The 17,651-nt window shown below is 47.1% G+C and overlaps 1 long non-coding RNA gene across 1 annotated transcript; it reads right to left on the reverse strand.

Moving 5' to 3' along the window:
• Positions 1-1,940: 1,940 nt before the first annotated feature.
• On the reverse strand, positions 1,941-14,072 carry LOC139248248 (uncharacterized). The gene is made up of 3 exons (XR_011591020.1): positions 13,851-14,072; positions 11,645-11,811; positions 1,941-2,818 (listed from the first exon to the last, which is right to left on the reverse strand). It is a non-coding gene; the product is annotated as an uncharacterized lncRNA (long non-coding RNA).
• Between the last annotated feature and the right edge of the window lie 3,579 nt (positions 14,073-17,651).

The following is a 17,651-nucleotide window of genomic DNA, read 5'->3' on the forward strand; positions in this document are numbered from 1 at the left end:
CCCCATTACAATCACAATCAGTATTATACCGATTGTTCACAAACAATAAATTTACCTACTAAACACCTAAAATAAATTCAAATCGTCCACAGTATGATAAGATGTTTGTTCAGATGTTCAAATCACCTTACAACTGCACAGTACATCAAAACTCCCCAGAACTTGAAGCAGCATTTTATATGAACCGACCTCCGATTTACAACATGGCGTCCATACCGCTGGGTTTAGTTCAGGTGAGAGCAACTTTTTCTCAGCAGGTTTTTCGGTGAGCGATATTTTCGGTGATATGTGACCGATGTGCCGAAAATAACACTCGCCGATATCATGGACATTAGTTTCACTCATTCTGATCTTTACGGCAAAAAAAGTGGACGGGCGGTATTATTAATTCTCGGCATTAACTACATGCCAAAAGTAATGCTGGCCGATAAGTGAGCGATACATGGGCGTTAGTTTCCATTTTGTTGCTAATTGGGCGATTTCTGGGCGTTACACCTCATCTCAGTGTTAAAATGGTCGTTAAGTGGGCGGTATCTTGCAAAAAAAGTGGAACGTCTAGGCCTAAGTCTTTCTGATGTCTATCACTTTGCTCCTCACTGTTCACTATACTTCCAAGTTTTGTGTCATCTGCAAATTTGGAAATTGTGCCCTGTACACCCAAGTCTAAGTCATTAATATAGATCAAAAAAAGCAATGGCCCTACTACCGACCCCTGGGGAACACCACTTCCTCCAGTCTGAAAAACAACCGTTCACCACTACTCTGTGTCACTTAGCCACTTTCATATCCATGCTGCCATTGTCCCTGTTATTCCACGGGCTTCGATTTTGCTGGTATTGGTAGCACGCCCGGGATCACTAAACATAAAACGCAATCTGTTAATCACTTCCAGCTACTGGGCTTAGCATGTACCCCACAGCATCTCTTCTACCTCCAATATGTGAATAGAGCATCATGCCTGCAAACCTGGTTTAAGTTTATATCCACTCAGCAAATCTATTTAAGAAAAGCCTGTAGACCGATGAGACACTGTTAAGGTGCCAGTGCGCTGCTGGTTTGCTCAGCATTTTGCCTGTAATGGACTCTGTATTTTGGTCTCTGTATTTAAGGAAGGATATATTTGCATTGGAGGCTGTTCAGAGATGGTTCATTAGGTTGATTCTGGAGATGAAGGGGTGGTCTTATGAAGATAGGTTGAGTAGGTTGGGCCTATACACATTGCAATTCAGAAGAATGAAAGGTGAACTTATCGAAACATAAGATTATGAGGGGGCTCGACAAGGTGGATGCAGAGGATATTTTCACTCATACGGGAAATTAAACTAGGGGACATAGTCTTAGAATAAGGGGCCGCCCAATTAAAACTGGGATGAGGAATTTCTTCTCTGAGGGTTGTAAATCTATGGAATTCTCTGCCCAAGAGAGCTGTGGAGGCTGGGTCTTTGAATATATTTAACGTGGAGATACAGATTTTTGAGCGATAAGGGAGTAAAGGGTTATGGGGAGCGTGCAGGGAAGTGGAGCCGAGTCCATGATCAGATCAGTCATGATGTATTGAATGGCGGAGCAGGCTCGAGAGGCCAAATGGCCTCCTCCTGCTTCTATTTCTGATGTTTCTTATGTTCTAACTGAACATTTCTCCCAGTGCAACCTTTGCTGTAATGAAATATGTGTCTTTTAATAAGCTTCAGGTCCTTGTTCATGTCTGCTGCAAATTCCGGAGATGAGGGGGGTTGACTTATGACGATAGGTTGAGTAATTTGGGCCTATACACATTGGAGTTCAGAAGAATGTGATGATCTTCGTGTGACCTGAAGGACTGTGTCCAGGCTGAAATTCTGTTCCCCCTGTATGATCCTCCCCCCAGATTGTCCTTTCTCAGCTCCAGCCAGGTGATGCTAAACACTCAGGTGGGAAATACAAAAATCCACAACAATGTGTTGAAAGCAACACTCATTTATGTGTCTACATATTAAATATTAAACTCCAGTCCAGTTAAAGGAGTTATTAACATCAGCGTTACAGGAGTTATAAACCCCAACTGTCAGAATGAACACGATTCAGTCCCGGATGTGATTAGCAGCAGCAAAAACAGCAGAATCCAACCCCTGCAGTCACTTGTGAATTCGCTGGTGTCTCAGCAAGTAGGATGACCGAGTGAATCCTTTCCCACAGTCGGAGCAGGGGAATGGCCTCTCCCCAGTGTGAACTCGCTGGTGTCTCAGCAGGAAGGAGGACTGAGTGAATCCCTTCCCACAGTCGGAGCAGGTGAACGGCCTCTCCCCAGTGTGAACTTGCTGGTGGCTCAGCAGGTTGGATGATTTAGTGAATCTCTTTCCAGTCGGAGCAGGAGAACGGCCTCTCCCCAGTGTGAACTCGCTGGTGTGTCACCAGGTAGGATGATGTAGTGAATCCCTTCCCACAATCTGAGCAGGTGAACGGCCGATCCCCAGTGTGAATTCGCTGGTGTCTCAGCAGATGGGATGACCGAGTGAATTCTGTCCCACAGTCGGAGCAAGTGAACGGCCTCTCCCCAGTGTGAACTCATCAATGTGTTTCCAGCTGGGATGGGTAGTTGAATCGTTTCCCACAGTCCCCACATTTACATGGTTTCTCCCCAGTGTGACTGCGCTTGTGTCTCTCCAGTTTGGATGACCGGCTGAAGCCTTGTCCACACACAGAGCACGTGTACCGTGCCTTCTGCTTCCATGGTCAAAAGCTGATGATATTTCGGTCCCAATATATCGAGTAAGTGTCAGATCTTGAAGTGATGTTTGGTTTGAGCTTCCAGTCTACAAATCCTTTCCCTTTTAACACCCTGTAAAGTGAATTTCAAGCAGGAAAAAGTGAGAGAGAGAGAACCACAAAAACACAAAGGCATGTTATGAAATTGAGCTTAATGAATCTGGTCATTTGTGGGGCCGGCATGAGGAAAAAGTGACAATGAAAGCTGCCGGATTGTCATAAAAACACATCTGGGCCACGACTGTCCTTCAGGGAAGGGAACCCACCTCCCTTGACAGTCCCACATGGGAAATTGTTGGTCCCACTGGGCCCAGAAGTACTGGGGGTGAAACCCAGCAGCTTCTCCCCCCTCTCCACTCCAGCTCAAACTGATGCAACAAACAGACCCACACAGGAGGTCAGGGAGCGACTTCCACATCCAGCACCCTCCCTGATAGAGCGACTGGGAATTGCTGGGCCTGCTGTATAAATGCAAGTTATTGTTTTACTGATGTGGGGGTGGCACTCTCCCTGGGGTTTGGTGGTGCCGGGCCCGGCGGCTCTGACCCGGGGCCCGAGAGCCGCACTCGGTGCTGCCCGAGAGCCGCACTCGGTGTCGCTGAGCTCACGTTCGCTCCGCTGAAACTCCGGGAGCCGCTCCACACAGGGAGGTACTCTCCAGGGACCAGCCTTTCCTGCACCAACGCAATGCCCCCTGCTGATGGAGATAGGGCATATTCCCCCATGGGGAGCACTCTGGGTAAGATCATCTGCCATTGTCAAGGAGTGGTACAGCACAGAAGATGGCCATTCGGCACATCGTCTCTTTGGTGGAGCTGTTGAATGAGTCTCACTGAGCTGCTCTTTACCCATAGCTTGGTATATTTTTCCCTTCAAGTATTTATCCAATTCCCTTTTGAACGTTACTATTCAATCTGCTTCCACCACCCTTTCAGACAGTGCATTCCAGATGATAACAACTCGCTGGGTAACAAATGATTCTACATCTCACCTCTGGTTCTTTTGCCAATCATCGGACTTCTGACTCCTCTGGTTACCTACAATAATGCCACTCTATCAAAATCATTCATGATTCTGTACATCTCTATCAAATCTCCTTTTATCCTTTACTGCTCTCCGGAGAAAACCTTCTCCAGTTGCTCCACAACAGTGAAGTTCCTCATCCCTGGGACCATTCCTTCTGTAACCTCTCTAAAGGCTTGGCATCATTCTTAAAGTTTGGAGCTCAAAATTGAACACAATACTCCAGTTGAGGCCTAACCAGTGTTTTAGAAATGTTTATTTCTCTGATGGGGTTTAAAGGGCGAGGTCTATCCAGTCAGTTGGATGTGTCAATCAGACTGAACCTAGTGGAGAGCCAGGGACACGCTGTTGAACTGGGCACAAATACTCCTGCACAGCCCACACATCACTTCTTTCCCATTTGGCACGAAAGGAATATGATACATGCAACAATGCATTTGATTTGATTTCAAATAGTTTAGTATCCAAATTGAATCATGTTTCTATGATTGTTTCCCAACTCAGAATCAAGGCCTCAATTTTTCTCTGTACAGTCACACGATTCCAACGCTGGGACTGTACATAGGGATTCCAAACCCTGGGACTGTACATAGGGATTCCAAACCCTGGGACTGTACATAGGGATTCCAAACCCTGGGACTGTACATGAGGATTTCAAACCTAGGACTGTACATGGGGATTATAACCCTGGGACTATACATGGGGATTCTAAACCTAGGACTGTACATGGGGATTCTAAACCGGGGACTGTACATTTGGATTACAGCCTCAGGACTGTACATCCATTATTAAGAAAGCAGTCGCGGGACATTTGGAAAAGCACGATTCAATCAAGCAGAGTCAGCATGGTTTTATGAAAGGAAAATCATGTTTGACAAATTTGCTGGAGATCTTTGAGGATGTAACGAGCAGGGTGGATAAGGGGAAACCAGTGGATGTGGTCTATTTGGATTTCCAGAAGGCATTCAATAAGGTGCCACATAAGAGGTTACTGCACTAGATAAAAGCTCACGGGGTTGGGGGTAATATATGAGCATGGATAGAGGATTGGCTAACTAAAAGAAAATAGAGTCAGGATAAATGGGTTGTTTTCTAGTGGCAAGTAGTGACTAGTGGGGTGCCGCAGGGATCAGTGCTGAGTCCTCAACTACTTACAATGTATATTAATGACTTGGATGAAAGGACCGAGTGTAATGTAGCCAAGTTTGCTGATGATACAAAGATGTGTGGGAAAGAAAATTGTGAGGACACAACAAATCTGCAAAGGGATATAGACAGGCTAAGTGAGTGGACAAAAATTCGGCAGATGGAGTATAATGTGGGAAAATGTGAGGTTATCCACTTTGGCACAAAAAAATAGAAAAGCAAATTATAATTAAATTGGAGAAAAATTGCAACCTGCTGCTGGGGGTCCTTGTGCATGAAACACAAAAAGTTAGTATGCAGGTTCAGCAAGTATTCAGGAAGGCAAGTGGAATGTTGGCCTTTATTGCAAGGGGGATAGAGTAAAAAGCAGAGAAGTCCTGCTACAACTGTATAGGGTATTGGTGAGGCCACACCTGGAGTACTGCGTACAGTTTTGATCTCTGTATTTAAAAAAGGATATACTTGCACTGGAGGCTGTTCAGAGAAGGTTCACTAGGTTGATTCCGGAGATGAGGGTGTTGACTTATGAAGATAGGTTGAGTAGGTTGGGCCTCTACTCATTGGAGTTCAGAAGAATGAGAGATGATCTTATTGAAACATAAGATAATGAGGAGACTCGACAAGGTGGATGCAGAGAGGATATTTCCACTCATAGGGGAAACTAAAACTAGGGACATAGTCTCAGAATAAGGGACTGCCCTTTTAAAACTGAGCTGCGGAGAAATTTCTTCTCTGACGGTTGTAAATCTATGAAATTCTCTGCCCCAGAGAACTGAGGAGGCAGGGTCATTGAACATATTTAAGGCGAAGATAGACAGATTTTTGAGCAATAAGGGAGTAAAGGTTATGGGGAGCGGGCAGGGAAGTGGAACTGAGTCCATGATCAGATCAGCCATGATTTTATTGAATGGTGGAGCCGGCTCCAGGGCCCAAATGAGCTACTCCTGCTCTTCTTTCTTATGTTATGTTCTTCTGAGATAATAACCCAACCCTGAGACTGTACATGGGGATTCTAACCCTGGGAGTGAACCGCTCTGGGGCTTTCCTGTTACAATTGTCTGGCATGTAAACTGTAAGCTTAGCACTGAGCAGCGCCTTTAGGAGAGAGGGTAAAAAATCCGAGGTGTCCAGAGTGAGAATAAAATAACTAAGATGGCTGCGCATGCGCTTGGCTGCTCACTGAAGCAAGATGGCGAAGCAAGATGGCGAACCACCGAACTTGCCTTCCTGTACAAAGATGGCCGCCATTGTCCTGGGCCTGTGACCGGGAGAAAGCCTCGAAGTTGCAATCACCGATATTCAGGTTGTTATTTCGGGCTTCGGGCGGGCACCAATTGTTTATGAGGCCTCCCCGACGGTCCATTACTCCCCTCTGCCACGGTGAAAATGGCCGCTTGTACAGAACAGATTCTCACTGCGTCCGTTCCGCCATTACACGCACCGCGCATGCCCCACAAAAAAACAGATCGCGCGCTTGCGCAATGGGATGCTATAGTGTGAGTTCGGCACATTTTCCGTCGCCGGGTATGCTGGGTAAAGACGCCGCCATCGACAGATCCCGTTAGCCAATGGAATCGGATTTACTGTGATTGCGTTGGGCACTGAACCATGTTCATTCTGGCAGTTAGACTTTGTTTCGGCTGCTCTTAATAACCCCTATAACCGAGGTGAAGATTGATTATAAATATTAAATAAATCAGCTTGTTTCAAACACCGTGTGTTGAATATTTGATTTCGCCATAATAAGAGGAGACTAATTAATGTTCCCTTCCATTTGGGCCTTTTCTTCCTCGAGATTATTTCACTTCTCACGCAGACCATCTTTTACCACATCAAATCCCAAGCTTGTTTCGTTTGAGTATACGGCTTATGGGTGTCATGGACTGAACCGGAGTGTCTCACTTTACACTCATTTGACATTCCTTTCAACCAACCCTTGAAAGAACTATCTTGCTGAAGACTGGAAATCTGCTATTTTCTGTATTGTTTAACGATTTTTGAATGCAGTTAGTAGAGTTCCACACATACTGCATGTGATCGCCTTTGAAATGTTCTGATCTTTGTAATTGTATTTGCTAATTTTATGGGTTAGTTGATTACTAACATACCTTGCAGTATTACTTGCATCAAAATAATTGTTTAACTACTTCCTTTATCATGTCTTTAGCTCCCCCTCTCATCTCCGTTTCCACTTGTGGGGAAATCTAGAGCTAGCTGGCATCATCTGAGAATAAGGGGTCGCCCATTTAAAACGGAATTGAGGAGGAGTTCCTTCTCTCAGAGGTTCGTGATCTTTGAAATTCTCTACCCCAGAGAGCAGCGGAGGGTGGATCATTGAAGATATTTAAGTTGGAGATAGACTGATTTTTGAAGGATAGGGGAGTCAAGGGTTATGGGGAGAGAGCAGGGAAGTGGAATTGAGGCCAAGATCAGATCAGCCATAATCTTATTGAATGCTCCTATTTCTTCTGCTCCTATTTCTTATGTTCTTAGCCTTGGTTAGGGGCTGGGTATAGATGTAGGTTTAGAGATTAGTGGTTGTGGTTATTGTTACGATTGGATTCGTGGTTAGGGCAGTCAATAGGATATTCGGCTTAGGATATAGTGATTAACTTAGAAAGCACTATTGGCAATATAAGTGTCACTGGATGTGCCAATTTCCATTTCATATTTTTAACTGCACACAGACGAAGTCACAAAACAGCCTCACAATGTGTTCATTCAAGGAACTTTCTTTCCTGCGCAAGCCTCATTTCCTCCCTTCTTTCACATAGAAACATAGAAAATAGGGGCAGGAGCAGGCCGTTCAGCCCTTCGAGCCTGCACCACCATTCAATATTATCATGGCTGATCATGCAATTTCAGTACCCCACTCCTGCCTTCTCTCCATTCCCCCTGATCCCTTTAGCCTTAAGGGCCACATCTAACACCCTTTTGAATATATCCAATGAACTGGACTCAACAACTTTCTGTGGTAGAGAATTCCACAGGTTCACAATTCTCTGAGTGAAAAAGTTTCTCCTCATCTCAGTCCTATATGGCTTCCCCCTTATCCTTAGACTGTGACCCCTGATAGAAAGCCTCAGACCTGAGACTGCCACATGTTCAGTCCTGCAGACGGTGATGCGCCATTTTGCCCGCTGTTCCAGCCCGTCACTGTTTCATTCCCGGGCCCTCCGTGTGTGATACAAAGTCTGGGACTGAGCCGCTCGCTCTCAATCTGTGAGCTCAACACAGCCCCGTTACCCCAGTGACAGAGCATGGCCGCGGTAACACGGGCAACCCTCCTGTTCTTCACCGTCACTCACACAACGGCCCCGCCCCGGTATCCTGGGCAACCCTTCTGTTCCTCACCGTCACTCGCACACTGGCCTGCGCCACCCGCTCGGCCGGCGCAAGAGGCAAACCCCGCCCACTCGGAATCGCCGGATTCACGGCAGGAGCGACACTGCGCCTGAGCGGGGGAGCAAGAATACTTCACTGCAGCGCCGCCAGTGGTGGGAGGACTTCATCGCAACATAGCAACAGGAGGTGGCCCTTCAGCCCCTCCAACATGTTCCACCATTGAACTGGGTCATGGCTGATCTGTACCTTGACTCCATGGGCCTTCCTTGGTTCCAGAATCTTAATGCCCAACACACATTCATTAATCTCAGTTTTGACATTTTCAAATGAACCCCAAACTCAACAGCTTTTTGGGTGGAGAAAGTTCCAGATTTCCACTAATACAAAAGCAAAATACTGCAGAGGCAGGAAATCTGAAATAAAACAGAAAATGAGATGGTGTATATCTGCTGGGCTCTGCCTCAGACTGGAGTCACCTCTTCGATCAAACCCCTTCTAATCTTACAACATAGGAGGCCATTTAGCCCATCCAGTCTGTACTGGTTGGTGAAAAGCTGTCCCAACTAAGCCCACACCCCAGCATTTTCCCCAAAACCCTGAAAATGGGTCCTCTTCAAATACAGGTCCAATTGCTTTTTGAAAGTTCCTATGGAGTTTGCTTCCACCAGTCTCTCAGGTGGTACATTCCAGATCTGAAACCTCTGCATAAAACACATTCTCCTAATTCCACTCTAGTTCTTTTGTCGGTTATTTTAAAACTGTGACCTTTGGTTACTGCCCAACTGGTCTGAGGAAATATTTCTTCTGACTTGCTCTGTAAAAATTTCTCGCAATTTTGAATAACTCTTTTGGATCTCCCCTTAACCGTTTCTGCTCTAAAGGCAAAAATCCCAACTTATAGAAACATAGAAAATAGGTGCAGGAGTAGGCCATTCAGCCCTTCGAGCCTGCACCACCATTCAATATGATCATGGCTGATCATGTAACTTCAGTCCCCCATTCCTGCTTTCTCTCCATACCTCTTGATCCCTTTAGCCGTAAGGGGAACTGGCCTCAACAACTTTCTGTGGTAAACAATTCCACAGGTTCAGAACTCTCTGAGTGAAGAAGTTTCTCCTCATCTCGGTCCAAAATGGCTTACCCCTTATCCTTAGACTGTGACCCCTGGTTCTGGACTTTCCCAATAATCGGAAACATTCTAACCTGTCCAATCCCGTCAGAATTGTATATGTTTCTATGAGATCCCCTCTCATTCTTCTAAATTCCAGTGAATATAAGCCTAGTCGATCCAATCTTTCTTCATATGTCAGTCCTGCCATCCCGGGAATCAGTCTGGTGAACCTTCACTGCACTCCCTCAATAGCAAGAATGTCCTTCCTCAGGTTAGGAGACCAAAAATGTACACAATATTCAAGGTGTGGCCTCACCAAGGCCCAGGACAACTACAGTAAGACCTCCCTGCTCCTATACTCAAATCCTCTCGCTATGAAAGCCAACATGCCATTTTCCTTCTTCACCACCTGCTGTACCTGCATGCCAACTTTCAATGACTGATGTACCATGACACCCAGGTCTCGTTGCACCTCCCCTTTTCCTAATCTGTCACCATTCAGGTAATATTCTGCCTTCCTGTTTTTGCCACTAAAGTGGATAAGATCACATTTATCCACATTATACTGCATCTGCCATGCATTTGCCCACTCACCTAACCTGTCTAAGTCAGCCTGCAGCCTCTTAGCATCCTCCTCACAGCTCACACTGCCACCCAGCTTAGTGTCATCTGCAAATGTTGGGATATTACATTCAATTCCTTTGTCTAAATCATGAATGTATATTGTAAATAGCTGGGGTCCCAGCATGGAACCTTCCGGCACCCCACCAGTCACTGCCTGCCATTCTGAAAAGGACCCGTTTGTTCCTACTCTTTGCTTCCTGTCTGCCAACCAATTCTCTAGCCATGTCAATACATTACCCCCAATGCCATGTGCTTTAATTTTGCACATCTCTTGTGTGGGACCTTGTCAACAGCCTTTTGAAATTCGAAATAACCACATCCACTGGTTCTCCCTTATCCACTCTATTAGTTACATCCTCAAAAAATTCTGGAAGGTTGGTCAAGCATGACTAATCTCTCCACATAATTGAAGTCTCGGGTATCATCCTGGTAAACCTCCTCTGCACCCTCTCCAACATCTTGTCATTCTTCCTAATGTGTGTTGCTCAGAATTGTACACAATACTCCAGCCTCACCACTGATTTGTAATGGGTTAGCACTGAGCTCCTTGTTTTTATGTTTAGTGCTCCATTTACAAAGTGAAAGATCCCATACACTCTCTTAAATACCTTATCAGCTTACCCTTCCATCTTCAAACATTTGTGGATATTTTCCCCCAGGTCTCTCTGCTCTTACATCCCCTCAAAATAGGACCATTTGCATTATACTGCTTCTCCATGTTGAACTTCCCAAAGTGTATCATTTCACATTGAGCTATAATAAATTGTATCTGCCATGTTTCAGTCCAGTTCACCAGTCTGTCTGTGCCTTTCTAAAGTCTGCTGCGATCCTGCTCACCATTTACTACAATCAACTTTCTTGCCCTCAGCAAACCTCGAAGGTCCACTCCCGATAGCGAAGACCAGGTCATTTAAAATATAACCAGAAAAGCAAAGGCATCAATTGCGACACCTGGTTGACCCAATGTAAACTTCTCCGCAGTTGGAGAAACATCGGTCCACCACTGCTCTCTGCCCCCTGTCCCTCAGCTAATGACAGATCCAATTTACCACTGTCCCTTTAACACCATGTGCTTCAATTTTACAAACAAGTTCATTATGTGATACTTTATTAAATGGCTTTTGAAAGTCCATGTGCACAACATCTACTGCACTTACTTCAACACTGTGATACTTAATTTACTCTAAAAACATAGAAACATAGAAACATAGAAAATAGGTGCAGGAGTAGGCCATTCGGCCCTTCGAGCCTGCACCGCCATTCAATGAGTTCATGATTCAATGTGACTGTGTGTTCAGAGACAGAAACTGATCTTATTTCATGTCCCACTGCACGACCTCCTGCTGGATAATTGTGTTCGGTGGTCAGACTCTCCCAATCTCATTCCCATCATTTCATGCCTTACCTTGTAATCTTTGTGTGCTGTCTACAGGACCAGTGTGTATCTGAGTCAATGGGGCTCTCTCTGACCTTTCTCCCCAGTCCATCCCCAGGACCAGGATGTATCTGAGTCAATGGGGCTCTCTCTGACCTTTCTCCCCAGTCCCCCAGGACCAGTGTGTACCTGAGTAAATGGGACTCTCTCTGACCTTTCTCCCCAGTCCATCCCCAGGACCAGTGTGTATCTGAGTCAATGGGACTCTCTCTTACCTTTCGCCCCTGTCGATCTATGGAAGCTCTTTGAATCAGAAGGGTTATCTCTAGTTGGTGCTCTCACAATCCTGTGCTGGTTCACCTGCCGTTGTTCCTCAGTCTACAGTCCCTGCTTTCTTCCACCTGTGGAACTTTCTCAATCACTCCATCATTCACCAGAAGATCTAATAATTGCAGGGCAGAAAATGAGACAAATATTGACGGTGTAAAGTAGAATGTAATGTATACTTTTCTTATGCTTAATAAAACTGAAAGTTCAGGGTCGAGTATTCTTGTTGGATTTTGTCATTTCCCCGGCAAGCCCACTGGAGCATCACACAAATCGCCAGAGTTCTTGACATAAACTGCGGAATTTTCTGTCTATTGCTTAGACCAACCGGCACTGTGTGATATCGCTGAGCCCATCCTCCCCGGGTTACACACTGTCTGATTTCACTGGGCCCATCCTCCCCGGGTTACACACTGTCTGATCTCACTGGGCCCCCGGGTTACACACTGTCTGATCTCACTGGGCCCCCGGGTTACACACTGTCTGATCTCACTGGGCCCCCTGGGTTACACACTGTCTGATCTCACTGGGCCCCCCGGTTACACACTGTCTGATCTCACTGAGCTTCCAGGTTACACACTGTCTGATCTCACTGGGCCCCCCGGTGACAAACTGTCTGATCTCTCTGGGCCCCCGGGTTACACACTGTCTGATCTCACTGGGCCCCCGGGTTACACACTGTCTGATCTCACTGGGCCCCCGGGTTACACACTGTCTGATCTCACTGGGCCCATTCTCCCCGGGTTACACACTGTCTGATCTCACTGGGCCCCCGGGTTACACACTGTCTGATCTCACTGGGCCCCCTGGGTTACACACTGTCTGATCTTACTGGGCCCCCGGGTTACACGCTGTCTGATCTCACTGGGCCCAACCTCCCCGGGTTACACACTGTCTGATCTCACTGGACCCCCGGGTTACACACTGTCTGATCTCACTGGGCCCAACCTCCCCGGGTTACACACTGTCTGATCTCACTGGGCCCCCGGGTTACACACTGTCTGATCTCACTGGGCCCCCGGGTTACACACTGTCTGATCTCACTGGGCCCCCGGGTTACACACTGTCTGATCTCACTGGGCCCCCAGGTTACACACTGTCTGATCTCACTGGCCCCCGGGTTACACACTATCTGATCTCACTGGGCCCCCGGGTTACACATTGTCTGATCTCACTGGCCCCCGGGTTACACACTGTCTGATCTCACTGGGCCCCCGGTTTACACACTGTCTGATCTCACTGGGCCCACCCCCGGGTTACACACTGTCTGACCTCACTGGGCCCCCGGGTTACACACTGTCTGATCTCACTGGCCCCCGGGTTGCACACTGTCTGATCTCACTGGGCCCCCGGGTTACACACTGTCTGATCTCACTGGGCCCCAGGGTTACACACTGTCTGATCTCACTGGGCCCCTGGGTTACACACTGTCTGATCTCACTGGGCCCCCGGGTTACACACTGTCTGATCTCACTGGGCCCCCGGGTTACACACTGTCTGATCTCACTGGGCCCAGCCCCGGGTTACACACTGTCTGATCTCACTGGCCCCCGGGTTACACACTGTCTGATCTCACTGGGCCCTGGGTTACACACTGTCTGATCTCACTGGGCCCTCGGGTTACACACTGTCTAATCTCACTGGCCCCCACTGTCTGATCTCACTGGGCCCCCGGGTTACACACTGTCTGATCTCACTGGGCCCACCCCCGGGTTACACACTGTCTGATCTCACTGGGCCCACCCTCGGGTTACACACTGTCTGATCTCACTGGGCCCACCCCCGGGTTACACACTGTCTGATCTCACTGGGCCCACCCCCGGGTTACACACTGTCTGATCTCACTGGGCCCACCCCCGGGTTACACCCTGTCTGATCTCACTGGGCCCCCGGGTTACACACTGTCTGATCTCACTGGGCCCACCCCCGGGTTACACACTGTCTGATCTCACTGGGCCCACCCCCGGGTTACACACTGTCTGATCTCACTGGGCCCACCCCCGGGTTACACACTGTCTGATCTCACTGGGCCCACCCCCGGGTTACACACTGTCTGATCTCACTGGGCCCCCGGGTTACACACTGTCCGGGTCAGCACATTCCCCGGGACCTGATGATGACAGTAATCTAACCTCGGTTTCTGTGCTCACTTACAAACACTTTAATTTAAACTTTAAAGTCCCGCCCTGTGTGACAGCAAACATCAGATCTGACACTTCCGCATTTTCCCTCATGTAGATGGCAATGCGCCATTTTCTGTGCACAGTTACAAAGCGGCACTGTTACACTTTAAAGTCCCTCCCGGTGTTTGTTCAGCTCTCGGGCTGAGCCGCCCGCTCTCAGTCCGTGAGCCCAGTTCCCCCAGTGACAGAGCGCGGCCCCGGTAACCCTGGCTGCACACAGGAGATTGACAGCCCCTTGCACCAATCCCAGTTCCGCTCCACCACAGAGCCCCGCCCAGAGGCCTGCAGAAGGAACCACGCGGGGTCACGTGGCTCCTGATTTGAACCCGGGGCAGTTGAACTGTCACTCCGCGAGCCCGGCAGCGCGCGGGACATGGCCCCGCCCGCCGTGTGTGACGTCAGGGCGCCGCCCACACAGCCCCTGAGCTCAGCAGCGAGAATGCTGCAATCTGGGAGAATAAAGACAGAAGGTGCTGGAAACACTCAGCCGCTCAGGCAGCTTGTGTGGGGGGACAGAGAGAGAATTAACCTGAGGGAAGCTCATTGTTATTGCCCCTGACATTCAGGGGCACGCTGCTTTACCTGCTGTTGGGGGAAGTGCAGCTGAAAGATTTATTGACAATATACAGGACTGTTTCCTGACTCAACATGTTAATGAAGTAACTGGGGAAAGTGATATATTGGATCTGGTGTTTAGTAGTGAGCCTGACCTGGTGTGGGGGAACATCTGGGCAACACTGATCACATTATACGCTCCCAATTGGCCGGGAGAACCAAAGGGACTGAGAACCTGCGACTCGCGCCACATTTCAGACGGGCAAACTTCTCCAAAATGGCAGAGGACTTGCAACAGGTAAATTGGCCAACCCCCCTCGGTGCTGATGCGACCGATGTTGAATATAAATGGAAAGTTTTTCAGAATACGATTAAAAATGTTGAAAACCAACATGTCGACAAAATCAAAAGATAGACATGTGGTGAGAAAAAGCCAAGGTGGCCGACTGGCTCTGTACAAAGACAAATCAGATATAAACAGAAATGTCTCTATAAATTAAATCATTTAACACTCAAATAAATAGGGTGAATACAAGGAACAACTAAAGAAAACGAAGGCTGCTATTCGATCAGCAAAAAGGCTAATGGGAAAAAGGATTGTGGACAACTGTGGCAGTCACGGGAAGAGCTTTTTGAGTTATGTGAAGAGTCAGAGAACTATCAAAGACTGTTTTGGGCCACTGAAGGGTGTTCAAGGACAGGTTACAAAGGACTCACTGAGTATGGCGGAAATATTAAATGAGTACTTTGCATCAGTCTTCACCCTTGAAGATTATGCTCAAATATTAGAATTTAATAATACTAGTTTTATCAATAACATTAACTTATATAAGCAGATTGCTTTAGAAAAAATTAAGAACTTGAAAATAGATCGAGCAGCAGGGCCGGATAATACCCACCCGAGGGTCCTCCGGGAGATGGGACATGTGCTGTGCGAGCCCCTGGCCTGTATTTTAAATAGCTTACTGCAATCTGGAATGGTTCCTACAGACTGAAGGAGGCTAAGGTAGTCCCCATTTAAAAAAATTGTGACAAGGCAGACCCGGGTAACTATAGGCCCATCAGTTTAATATCAGCAATAGGTAAGATGCTTGAATCATAAGGGATGCAAGATATGAATACTTGAATAGGGAGGGACATATTGGGGACACCCAATATGGCTTCATAAAAAAAGACTTCATGTCTCACAATTTTAATTATATTTTTTGAAAAAGTTACAAAGTTGCTGGATGAGGGAAGCCCAGTAGACATTGTCTACTTAGATTTTCAAAAAGCTTTTAACAGGATACCACACAAGAAGCTTCTCTGTGAGATGGGAGCCTCTGATATTAGTGGAAATATATTGAGCTGGATACAGATCTGGCTGGCAGGATGCCGGAAAAGAGCAGTTATAGATGGATTTGGATCTGTTTGGAGACTGGTCACCAGTGGTGTCCCGCAGGGATCAGTGCTGGGACCGTTGCTTTTCACAAATTATATTAAGGATCTGGATTTTGGGGTTGGGGGCACAGTTTGCAAATTTGGAAATGATACCAAGATCTGTGCAAGTGCTAGAACTGTGGAAGAGGCTCGTCTGATTCAGGCAGATCTTAAGGTGTCTGGTCTCATGACTGGAAAACGATGTATAACTTAGATAAGTTCAGTGGCATGCATGTGGGCAGGGCAAATGCTCAACATTCGTAAACCCTCTCGGGAAAGGCATTAAAAATGGTGGAGACAGAAAGAGATTTGGGCATTCTAGTGCATACATCCTTAAAGGTACATGAGCAATGCTGTGCAGCGATAGCTAGAGCAAATAGGGTGTTGGGTGTATCCATAGGACAATGGAGTATAAGACGAGGTGTACTGTTTTGTCCTGATACAACACCTTAGTCAGGCTGCACTTGGAATACTGTGTCCAGTTTTGGTCTCCTTACATGGTGGGTGATATTGAGGCTCTGGAAAAGGTGCAGAAGAGGGCCACTAGACTAATTCCAAGTCTAATGTATCTTAGTTATCAAGATAGGTTAAAAGAGTTGGGACTCTTTTCCTTAGAGCAGCGTAGACTTAGGGGGATATGATTGCGGTTTATAAGATAATGAACGTGAAAGTGTTCCAGCTGACCGTTTATTTCAATGAAGTAGGTTAGGCAGGACCAGGGGCACAAATTTAAGTTGTATAAGGCTACATCTAGGTTAGATGTCAGGAGGTGCTTCTTTTCCCAGAGAATAGTAAACCTCTGGAACAGGCTGCCCTCTCATGTGGTGGATGCAGACTCACTGAATTCCTTCAAGCAAAAGCTGGATTTGTTTGTGGCTGCGGCGGAGATTAACACTTACAGAAGGTAGGTACTGCAGAGAATTTAATGGCCAGAGTGATCTCCTGGACTAGTTTCGATCGCTTAGATGGGTCGGAGAGGAATTTCCCATATTTTATTTTCCCAAATTGGCCTGGGTTTTTTTCATGTTTTTTTGCCTCTCCCAGGAGATCACATGGATTCGGGTGGAGTGGAGTGTATATGCTGTGATATATCGCAATTGTGTGAGACAGGCTTGATGGACCAGATGGTCTTTCCCTGTCCGTCATTTTTCATATGTATTGAAACACTTCCTCGACAGCTTCCTGTCGAAGACTAGCAGAGCAGGTGCAGCACTGGTTAGATTCAGAGTAAAGCTCCCTCTACACTATCTCATCAAACAATCCCAGGGCAGGTACAGCACGGTTTCGATACAGATAAATCCCAGACCCCAAATTAGAGCCCTCATGCCCCATGGTGACAGGCCCGGGTGAGCAGGGTCACTGGCTGCCATCTTGCACAGGGCGGGATCAGGGCGCATGCATGGCCATCTTGGTTCAGGAACAGAGAATGGACGGGGCTTCAGGGTCTCTGTTTCCAACTGGGTCCCAGTGCCCGGGAGATGGAACATCCTGGGTAACAGGTTTTTCTTCATCTTAGAATCAGAGACTGGTTACAACATGGAAGGAGGCCATTTTGCCCATTGAGCCCATGCCGGCTATCTGCAAGAGCGTCAGCTAATCCCACTCCATCGACTCTGTCCAGACCCTTCATGATTTTGAATACCTCTGTCAAATCTCCTCTCAATCTTCTCTGCCCTGAGGGGAACAACCCCTGCTTCTCCAGACTATCCACGTAACTGAAGTCCCTCATCCCTGAATCATTCTCATAAATCTTTTCTGCACCCTCTCCAAAGCCTTCGCATACTTGCTAAAATGCGGT

This window comes from Pristiophorus japonicus, unplaced genomic scaffold (genome assembly GCF_044704955.1).
Source record: "Pristiophorus japonicus isolate sPriJap1 unplaced genomic scaffold, sPriJap1.hap1 HAP1_SCAFFOLD_29, whole genome shotgun sequence".
In the NCBI taxonomy this organism is placed as follows: Eukaryota; Metazoa; Chordata; class Chondrichthyes; family Pristiophoridae; genus Pristiophorus; species Pristiophorus japonicus.